The sequence below is a fragment of the Loxodonta africana genome, chromosome 3 (genome assembly GCF_030014295.1).
Source record: "Loxodonta africana isolate mLoxAfr1 chromosome 3, mLoxAfr1.hap2, whole genome shotgun sequence".
Lineage (NCBI taxonomy): Eukaryota > Metazoa > Chordata > Mammalia > Proboscidea > Elephantidae > Loxodonta > Loxodonta africana.
In genome coordinates, this window is record NC_087344.1 from 206,704,159 (window position 1) to 206,714,101 (window position 9,943).

Consider the following 9,943-nt stretch of genomic DNA (forward strand, 5'->3'; position numbering starts at 1 on the left):
ACTCAAAAACCAAGAATCTGATTTTTTTATTCATTAATTCAGAAAATATTTATAAAGTACAACTATGGGCCAACTCTTACAGGTTTGAGGATACCTGGAGATAAGCTCTTTCCTCAAGCAGCTTATTTTCCTGAGCTTTTTTATAATAAATCTTCCCTAGGCAGTTACCATAGAAAGTCCTAGCTGATTGTGCCATGACAGGATGGTACCTAGGCTAATAGAAAGCGTGTGTGGACATGGGAGAATGAAGGAGACACATCAGTTTATTTAGAACTAAAGTTATCCAACTATAGTGCGCAAAACCCTTCATGAATGCCCCACTTCTAGATCATCTCCTGATGCTTCTCCGCAAATACTCTATGCTCCAGCCATATATCCTTGTGGCAATAGCCACAATGGATCATGACGTTTTACCCCTCCATGCCTTTACTCTTTCTTCTCCAAACAACTTTTTTTTTTTTCCGAGACATAATTTTTTTGTGTGTGTGCTTTAAGTAAAAGTTTACAATTCAAGTCAGCTTCTCATACAAAAACTTACACACACAGTGTTATATGACCCTAGTTGCTCTCCCTGCAATGTGACAGTACACTCTTCCTCTCCACCCTGTATTTCCCATGTCTGATCAACCAGCCTCTGTCCCCTTCTGCCTTCTCACCTCATCTCCAGACAGGAGCTGCCCAAATAGTCTTGTGTCTATTTAAGCTAAGAATCACACTCCTCACCAGTATCATTTTGTGTCTTATAGTCCAGACTAATCTTTGAAGAGTTGGCTTTGGGAATGGTTTTAGTTTGGGGCCAACAGAGAGTCCAGGGGTGATGATCTCTGGGGTCTCTCCAATCTCAGTCATACCAATAAGTCTGGTCTTTTTACTGGAATTTGAGGTCTGTACCCCACTGTTTTCCTCCTCCACCAGAGATTCTCTGTTGTGTTCCTTGTCAGGGCAGTCATTGGTGGCAGCCGGGCACCATCTAGTTTTTCTGGTCTCAGGCTGATGGAGTCTCTGGTTTATGTGGCTCTTTCTTTCTCTTGGGCTCTTATTTTCCTGTGTCTTTGATGTTCTTCATTGTCCTTTGCTCCAGGGGGGTTGACACCAATTAATGCATCTTAGATGGCCACTTGCTAGCTTTTTTTTTTTTTTATTGTGCTTTAAGTGAAAGTTTACAAATCAAGTCAGTCTGTCAAACATAAGCTTATATACACCTTACTCCCTACTCCTACTTACTCTCCCCCTAATGAGTCAGCCCGCTCCCTCCTTCCAGTCTCTCCTTCCGTGACAGTTTTGCCAGTTTCTAACCCTCTCTACCCTCCTATCTCCCCTCCAGACAGGAGATGCCAACACAGTCTCAAGTGTCCACCTGATACAAGTAGCTCACTCTTCATCAGCATCTCTCTCCAACCCATTGTCCAGTCACTTCCATGTCTGATGAGTTGTCTTCGGGAAAGGTTCCTGTCCTGGGCCAACAGAAGGTTTGGGGGACGATGACCGCCGGGATTCCTCTAGTCTCAGTCAGACCATTAAGTCTGGTCTTTTTATGAGAATTTGGGGTCTGCATCCCACTGTTCTCCTGCTCCCTCAGGGGTTCTCTGTTGTGTTCCCTGTCAGGGCAGTCATCGGTTGTGGATGGGCACCATCTAGTTCTTCTGGTCTCAGGATGATGTAAGTCTCTAGTTCATGTGGCCCTTTCTGTCTCTTGGGCTCATAGTTATCGTGTGACCTTGGTGTTCTTCATTCTTCTTTGATCCAAGGTGGGTTGAGACCAACTGATGCATCTTAGATGGCCACTTGTTAGCATTTAAGACCCCAGACGCCACATTTCAAAGTGGAATGCAGAAAGTTTTCATAATAGAATTATTTTGCCAATTGACTTAGAAGTCCCCTTAAGCCATAGTCCCCAACCCCCCGCCCTTGCTCCGCTGACCTTTGAAGCATTTAGTTTATCCAGGAAACTTCTTTGCTTTTGGTCCAGTCCAGTTGAGCTGACCTTCCCTGTATTGAGTATTGTCCTTTCCTTCACCTAAAGTAGTTCTTATCTACTAACTAATCAGTAAATAACCCTCTCGCACCCTCTCTCCCTCCCCCCATCGTAACCACAAAAGAATGTGTTCTTCTCAGTTTATACTATTTCTCAAGATCTTATAATAGTGGTCTTATACAATATTTGTCCTTTTGCCTCTGACTAATTTCCCTCGGCATAATGCCTTCCAGATTCCTCCATGTTATGAAATGTTTCACAGATTCGTCACTGTTCTTTATCGATGCGTAGTATTTCATTGTGTGAATATACCATAATTTATTTAACCATTCATCCATTGATGGACACCTTGGTTGCTTCCAGCTTTTTTTTTTTTTTTAAACAGAGCTGCAATAAACATGGGTGTGCATATATCTGTTCGTGTAAAGGCTCTTATTTCTCTAGGGTATATTCCGAGGAGTGGGATTTCTGGGTTGTATGATAGTTCTATTTCTAACTTTTTAAGAAAACGCCAGATAGATTTCCAAAGTGGTTGTACCATTTTACATTCCCACCAGCAGTGTATAAGAGTTCCAATCTCTCCGCAGCCTCTCCAACATTTATTATTTTGTGTTTTTTGGATTAATGCCAGCCTTGTTGGAGTGAGATGGAATCTCATCGTAGTTTTAATTTGCATTTCTCTAATGGCTAATGATCGAGAACATTTTCTCATGTATCTGTTAGCTGCCTGAATATCTTTTTGAGTGAAGTGCGTGTTCATGTCCTTTGCCCACTTTTTGATTGGGTTGTTTGTCTTTTTGTGGTTGAGTTTTAACAGAATCATATAGATTTTAGAGATCAGGTGCTGGTCAGAGATGTCATAGCTGAAAATTTTTTCCCAGTCTGTAGGTGGTCTTTTTACTCTTTTGGTGAAGTCTTTAGATGAGCATAGGTGTTTGATTTTTAGGAGCTCCCAGTTATCTGGTTTCTCTTCGTCATTTTTGGTAATGTTTTGTATTCTGTTTATGCCTTGTATTAGGGCTCCTAAGGTTGTCCCTATTTTTTCTTCCATGATCTTTATCGTTTTAGTCTTTATGTTTAGGTCTTTGATCCACTTGGAGTTAGTTTTTGTGCATGGTGTGAGGTATGGGTCCTGTTTCATTTTTTTGCAAATGGATATCCAGTTATGCCAGCACTGTTTGTTAAAAAGACTATCTTTTCCCCAATTAACTGACACTGGGCCTTTGTCAAATATCAGCTTCTCATATATGGATGGATTTATATCTGGGTTCTCAATTCTGTTCCATTGGTCTATGTGCCTGTTGTTGTACCAGTACCAGGCTGTTCTGACTACTGTGGCTGTATAATATGTTCTAAAATTGGGTAGAGTGAGGCCTCCCACTTTCTTCTTCTTTTTCAATAATGCGTTACTTATCCAGGGCTTCTTCCATATGAAGTTGGTGATTTGTTTCTCCATCACATTAAAAAATGACATTGGAATTTGGATCGGAAGTGCATTGTATGTTTAGAGGGCTTTTGGTAGAATAGACACTTTTACTATGTTAAGTCTTCCTATCCATGAGCAAGGTATGTTTTCCACGTATGTAGGTCCTTTTTAGTTTCTTGCACTAGTACTTTGTAGTTTTCTTTGTATAGGTCTTTTACATCCTTGGTAAGATTTATTCCTGAGTATTTTATCTTCTTGGGGGCTACTGTGAATGGTATTGATTTGGTGATTTCCTCTTCAATGTTCTTTTTGCTGATGTAGAGGAATCCAAGTGATTTTTGTATGTTTATCTTATAACCTGAGACTCTGCCAAACTCTTCAATTAGTTTCAGTAGTTTTCTGGAGGATTCCTTAGGGTTTTCTGTGTATAAGATCATGTCATCTGCAAATAGAGATAATTTTACTTCCTCCTTGCCAATCCGGATGCCCTTTATTTCTTTGTCTAGCCTAATTGCTCTGGCTAGGACCTCTAGCACAATGTTGAATAAGAGCGGTGATAAAGGGCATCCTTGTCTGGTTCCCGTTCTCAAGGGAAATGCTTTCAGCTTCTCTCCATTTAGAGTGATGTTGGATATTGGCTTTGCATAGATGCCCTTTATTATGTTGAGGAATTTTCCTTCTATTCCTATTTTGCTGAAAGTTTTTATCATAAATGGGTGTTGGACTTTGTCAAATGCCTTTTCTGCATCAATTGATAAGATCATGTGGTTTTTGTCTTTTGTTTTATTTATGTGGTGGATTACATTAATGGTTTTTCTAATATTAAACCAGCCTTGCATACCTGGTAAAAATCCCACTTGGTTGTGGTGAATTATTTTTTTGATATGTTGTTGAATTCTATTGGCTAGAATTTTGTTGAGGATTTTTGCATCTATGTTCATGAGGGATATAGGTCTGTAATTTTCTTTTTTTGTGGTGTCTTTACCTGGTTTTGGTATCAGGGAGATGGTGGCGTCACAGAATGAGTTAGGTAGTATTCCGTCATTTTCTATGCTTTGAAATACCTTTAATAGTAGTGGTGTTATCTCTTCTCTGAAAGTTTGGTAGAGCTCTGCAGTAAAACCGTCCGGGCCAGGGCTTTTTTTTGTTGGGAGTTTTTTGATTACCGTTTCAATCTCTTTCTTTGTTATGGGTCTATTTAGTTGTTCTACTTCTGATTGTGTTAGTTTAGGTAGGTAGTGTTTTTCTAGGAATTCATCCATTTCTTCCAGGTTTGCAAATTTGTTAGAGTACATTTTTCGTAATAATCTGATATGATTCTTTTAATTTCAGCTGGGTCTGTTGTGATGTGGCCCATCTCATTTCTTATTTGGGTTATTTGTTTCCTTTCCTGTATTTCTTTTGTCAGTCTGGCCAATGGTTTGTTAATTTTTTCAAAGAACCAGCTTTTGGCTTTGTTAATTCTTTCAATTGTTTTTCTGTTCTCTAATTCATTTAGTTCAGCTCTAATTTTTATTACTTGTTTTCTTCTGGTGCCTGATGGATTCTTTTGTTGCTCAGTTTCTATTTGTTCAAGTTGTAGGGACAGTTCTCTGATTTTGGCTCTTTCTTCTTTTTGTATGTGTACATTTATCAATATAAATTGACCTCTGAGCACTGCTTTTGCTGTGTCCCAGAGGTTTTGATAGGAAGTGTTTTCATTCTCGTCGCATTCTACGAATTTCTTTATTCTCTCCTTAATGTCTTCTATAACCCAGTCTTTTTTCAGCAGGGTATTGTTCAGTTTCCAAGTATTTGATTTCCTTTCCCTAATTTTTCTGTTATTGATTTCCACTTTCATGACCTTGTGGTCTGAGAAGATGCTTTGTAATATTTCGATGTTTTGGATTCTGCAAAGGTTTGTTTTATGACCTAATATGTGGTCTATTCTAGAGAATGTTCCATGTGCGCTAGAAAAAAAAGTATACTTTGCAGCCGTCGGGTGGAGTGTTCTGTATAAGTCTGTGAGGTCAAGTTGGTTGATTGTAGCAATTAAGTCTCCTGTGTCTCTATTGAGCTTCTTACTGGAAGTCTTGTCCTTCTCCGAAAGTGGTGTGTTGAAGTCTCCTACTATAATTGTGGAGGTGTCTGTCTCACTTTTCAGTTCTGTTAAAGTTTGTTTTATGTATCTTGCAGCCCTGTCATTCGGTGCGTAAATATTTAATATGGTTATATCTTCCTGGTCAATTTTCCCTTTAATCATTATGTAGTGTCCTTTATCCTTTGTGGTGGATTTAACTTTGAAGTCTATTTTGTCAGAAATTAATATTGTTACTCCTGCTCTTTTTTGATTGTTGTTTGCTTGATATATTTTTTTCCATCCTTTGAGTTTTAGTTTGTTTGTGTCTCAGTCTAAGGTGTGTCTCTTGCAGGCAGCATATAGATGGATTGTGTTTCTTTATCCAGTCTGAGACTCTCTGTCTCTTCATTGGTGCATTTAGTCCATTTATGTTCAGTGTAATTATAGATAAATATGTGTCATTTTGATGCTTTTTTGTGTGTGTTGTTGACAATTTCATTTTTCCACTTACTTTTTTGTCCTGAGACGTTTTTCTTTGTAAATTGTGTGTTCCTCATTTTCATAGTAGTCGAATTTATGTTTGCTGAGTCGTTATGTTTTTCTTGGTTTTTATTTTGAGTTATGGAATTGTTAGACCTCTATGTGGTTACCTTACTATTTACCCCTATTTTTCTAAGTAAAAACCTAACCTGTATTGTCCTATATCGCCTTTCCAAACAACTTTTTAAACTGCTTCAATTGGACCTCCCCATCAAGACTTCCTTGCCCACAAAGACTGAGTTAGGAGCTTCTTGTTGGTGCTGCCGTTTTGTGTTTATTCCTTCTGTGGCATTTGTCACACGGAATTTGTTGTGTGTCTACTATTTCACCTCACCATTAACCTATGAGCTCCTTAAGGCCAAGAACAATTTCCTCTATCTCTGTATCCCATACCTAACCTAGAGCCTGACACACAGTAGGTGCTCAAAGAATATTTGTTGAATGAATATGTAACCTTAAAAAATATATGCATTTTACAAGAAATATACAAACAAAAGAAATTCAGCACAGGAGAGTAAGAGGAACAAAGAAAATGTCAGCCCCCCCCCACACACACAAAAAAAAACTACAAAATGACAGCAATAAACTCACACCTGTTAATAATTACGCTGAGTGTAGATAGCCTAAATGACCCGTAAAGAGATAGAGAGTGACAGGATGGATTGAAAAAAAAAACAGGATCCGTTAATGTGCTGTCTACAAGAGACATACCTTAGAAACAAGGATGTAAATTTATTAAAAATCAAAGGATGGAAAAAATATATCAAGCAAATAGCTACCAAAAAAGACCAGGAATGGCAATACTAATCTCAGATAAAATAGACTTAAAAAAAAATCCACCATAAAAGACATGAAGGGCCCTATGTAATGATTAAAGAGATGGTCCATCATGAAGACATAACCATAATATATAAAACGAACTCCAATGGCACTGAAAAGAGAAATAGACAGTTTCACAGTAATAGTAGGAGACTTCAACACACCACTCTTGGCAAAGGACAGAACACCTAGAAAGAAACTGAACAAAGATACGGAAGTGCTAAAGGGCACAATCGGCCAACTTGACCTCATAGACATATATAGAACACTCCACCCAACAACTGCAAAGTACACATTCTTTTCCAATGCACATGGAAAGTTCTCCAGAATAAACCATATCTTAGGCCACAGAGCAACCCTCAACAAAATCCAAAACATTGAGATAATACGAAGTACCTTCTCTGACCACAACTCCATCAAAGTAGAAATTAACAACAGGAAGAGCAAGGGAAAAAAAATCAAATACATGGAAACTGAATAATACCCTGCTTAAAAGCCACTGGGTAATAGAAGAAATCAGAGATGGAATTAAAAAATTCCTAAAATCAAACAAGACGGAAATCATATCATACCAAAACCTTTGGGACACAGCAAAGGCAGTGCTCAGAGATCAATTTATAGCAATAGAGGCACACAACAACAAAAAAAAAGGGACATAATCAAAACAGTAGCTACACAACTCAGACAAATAGAAAGAGAACAGCAAAAGGAGCCCACAGCCACCAGAAGAAAGGAAATAATAAAGATCAGGCCAGAAATAAATAAAAATAGAGACTAGAAAAACAACAAAAAGACTCAACAAAACCAAAAGTTGGTTCTTTGAAAAGAATCAACAAAATCAACAAACCACTGGCCAAACTGACAGAAGAAAAACATGAGAGGATGCAAATAACCCATATACAAATTTCTAGAAACACACTACCTACCCAAACTAACACAGAGATGATGTTGAAAATCTGAACAGACCTTAAGAGAAGAGAGAAAAGATAATTAAAGAAAACTTCCAACAAAAAAAGCCCTGGCCCAGATAGCTTCACTGGAGAATTCTACCAAACTTTCAGAGAAGAGCTTACGCAAGTGCTACTCAAACTATTTCAGAAAGTAGAAAAGGAAGTGCTACCTCCATATTCATTCTATGAAGCTAGCATAACCCTGATATCAAAACCAGGCAAAGATACAAAAAAAGAGAAAATTACAGCCCAATATCTCTCATGAATATAGATGCAAAAATTCTCAACAAAATTCTAGCTGATAGAATTCAGCATCATCAAAAAAATAATACACTATGACCAAGTAGGATTCATATCAGGTATGCAAGTATGGTTCAACATTAGAAAAATCAATCAACGTAATCCACCATATAAATAAAAGGAAAGAAAAGAATCACATGATCATCTCAATTGACGCAGAAAAGGCATTTCACAAAGTCCAACACCCATTCCTGATAAAAACTCTCAATAAAATAGATATAGAAGGGAAATTTCCCAACATAATAAAGGGCATGTTTGCAAAACCAACAGCCAACATCATTCTTAAAGGAGTGAGGCTAAAATCATTCCCCTTGAGAACAGGAAAGAGACAAGGATGCCCATTATCACCACTTCTATTTAACACTGTGCTGAAAGTTCTAGCTAGAGCAATAAGGCAAGAAAAAGAAATAAAGGGGATTGAATTGGTAATGAAGAAGTTAAACTGTCCCTATTTGTGGATGATAGCAGAATACAAGATAAACACACAAAAATCAGTTGGATTCCTATACACCAATAAAGAGAACTATGAAAAGGAAACCAGGAAAACAATACCATTTATAATAGCCCCTAAAAAAATAAAATACTTAGGAATAAATCTAACCAGGGATGTCAAGAACCTATACAAAGAAAACTACAAAACACTATTGCAAGAAACCAAAAGAGAACTACATAAATGTAAAAACACCCTATGCTCATGGATAGGTAGACTCAACATTGTGAAAATGACAATTCTACTCAAAGCAATTTACAAATATAATACAATTCCGATCCAAATACCAACAACATTCTTTAAAGAGATGGAAAAACTTATCATTAACTTTATATGGAAAGGGAAGAAGCCCTGGATAAGTAAAGCACTACTGAAGAAGAAGAATAAAGTAGGAGGACTCGCATTACCTGACCTCAGACCCTACTATACAGCTATGGTAGTCAAAACAGCTTGGCACTGGTACAGTGACAGGTACATTGACTGATGGAACAGAATTGAGAACCCAGATGTAAATCCATTCACCTATGGTCACCTGATCTTCGACAAGGGCCCAAAGTCCATCAAATGGGGAAAAGACAGCCTTTTTAACAAATAGTGCTGGCAAAACTGGATGCCCATCTGCAAAAAAATGAAACAGGACCCATACTTCATACCCTATACAAAAACTTACTCAAGATGGATCAAAGACCTAAATATAAAGCCAGAAGCTATGAAGTTCATAGAAGAAAAAATAAAATCAACGCTAGAGGCCCTAATACACAGCATTAACAGGGTACAAACTACAACCAACAACACACAAACTCCAGAGGATAAGCTAGATAACTGGGATCGTCTGAAAATTAAACACTTAAGCTCATCAAAAGACTTCACCAAAAAGTAAAAAGAGAACCTACAGACTGGGAAAAAAATTTTGGGTATTACAAATCAGACAAAGGTCTAATCTCTAAAATCTACAAGAAAGTCCAACACCTCTACAACAAAAAGACAAATAACCCAATTAAAAAATCGGCAAAGGAAATGAATACACTTCACCACAGAAGACATTCAAGAAGCCAACAGACACATGAGGAAATGCTCATCATCTCTAGCCATTAGGGGAATGCAAATCAAAACCACAGTGAGATACCGTCTCACCCCGGCATTACTGGTATGAATCAAAAAACAGGAAAGAACAAATGCAGGGAGATCGGAAGTCTTACGCATTGCCAGTGGGAATGCAAAATGATAGAACCATTTTGGAAAATGATATGATGCTATCTTAGAAAACTAGAAATAGAAATAGCATATGATCCAGCAATCCCATTCCTAGGAATACATCCTAGAGAAATAAGAGTCATCACATGAATAGACACATGCACACCCTTGTTCAATGCAGCATTGTTCA